Genomic DNA, 1936 nt, shown 5'->3' on the forward strand with positions numbered 1-1936 from the left:
TATGTTTATAATTTTGATACAATCAACAATCAATGTGACGACAAGTTACGCTTTTAGATATCAAAATGGTTATTTTATTTTATTTTTTGAAGAAAGATATCAAAATGGTTGTATGCCCTTTCCTTAACTATATTCTTAGGAATATTGGGTTTTCACCAACAACATTTGATAAATTGTATTTCACTCTTTTATTGTCTCAGTAAACAAGAAAATGAAAATATAGGGCCTGTTTGAAACACTATCCAAAAACTCTTTTTTAGTTTTTAAAAACTTGAAAATTAAAAACTTGTTTGCTAAACTATTATTAAAATTACAGTTTTGGAAACTGTTTTGAATTTTTTAGTTTTGGGGTCTAAAAAACTAAAACATGTAAAAGGATAACTATTGTGAGAAGAGGACTTGTATATTTCAAAAACTGAAAACAGAAACTATTTCAAACAGGCTCATATTCTCTTTGAAATTAGAATAATGTCTGGTCTCTTAAAAAAAATACGAAGCTCAAACTAATCTTTGAAAAAAATAAATTCTCTCTCTTAGTTTCTTACAAAATCTTTTTTTTTTTTTGGAACACATTAGTCCTTGTATCAAATTTTGAAAACCACTCTTTATTTTATCAATTTCAGAACCATGAGAATGTTGATGTGATATTGTCCACGTGTTGTAGGGAATGTTGTAGGGAATAAAAGTAGCAAATTGCTCAAAATAAATCTTAATATAGAATGAATTAAAAGTTGTGAATGATCCAGGAGAGTTTGGTTTGCTACGAGACTGTTGGCACCAATACTCTTCCTCTTGTTGGATAATGGTGTAGCCATAAGATTGCAAAGATTTTGATATATAGTGTTTTGCATAAATGGTGAAGCTGCTATCTATCTATCTATCTATCTATATATTATTATCTTTGTAAAGGAAACTTGAGTCTTTCTTATTCAAGAATTTTGATGATGTGGCACATCTAGAAAAGCTTCTCATTGTTAGAAAATCATCTCACCTCACTTATAACTTTTCACCCTTTGATATATCTCATTAATCCTCCACTAAATGATAATGTTGTGTGAATTAAAACTATTCACTCTTTCTTATTCTATTATTATTATTGCCTTAGAAAGTTGTCATGTATTAGCATTAATCTTGCACTATCTTCCAATTGAAGAGTCACCGTCAAGCTTAATCAATTTTTTTTCAAGAGCTTCTCTAATAATTTAAGTTACAAAAACTTTCCATCCTTCCCTGTTCAATTGTTTCATTTTTCAGCATCTATACATTTGAGAGAAAATAATGAATGCCAACATTATCATGTAACAGTTGCTTCACATTTGCTGAAATAAAATACGTTCATACCAAATATTTGATTATGCTATCCAAATAAATTCCATTTATTAGATTGGAAACTCTAAAAATGAACGTTTTAATTTTTCCAATAAAATCTTGCCCCATCTTATCCTATATATGCATGATTGCCCAGCTCTACTACCATGACCATTTATGTTTTTCTGCATTGTTAAGGTGGTGTGGTTCTCCTTTTACTTTACTTTCCTTTGTTTTGTGTGTTTGGGTTTACATTTTCGGTCTATAAATTGGTTGATATGTTTTCTCAAAAAGAAGTTCATATATGCCACACATATAGCATAGCAGATTATAAATATAGAGCACATTATTTTCTTAGACTAATGTTGTCTTAACAATAGAAAGTGGTGTGATTACTAAGATGTACTTTTACCTATATGTCTTATGAATTTTTAAGATGTACTTTTATATCTATTAATTTATTTTAATAGCTTTTATCTTTTTCACAACTATTTGTTGATGGCTTTTTTGATAATTGAGTTAGTATTTTTTTCCTCATGATTTATTATTGAAAATCCTTTTAAAAATAGTTGACTTTTATTTTGGAAGTGTGTTATATTTTTGGAATAAGTTTGTTCATGGTCTTTAC

The sequence above is a fragment of the Medicago sativa genome, chromosome 5, assembly GCF_051527215.1.
Source record: "Medicago sativa cultivar Bolivia chromosome 5, Bolivia_mono, whole genome shotgun sequence".
NCBI classification, from domain to species: domain Eukaryota; kingdom Viridiplantae; phylum Streptophyta; class Magnoliopsida; order Fabales; family Fabaceae; genus Medicago; species Medicago sativa.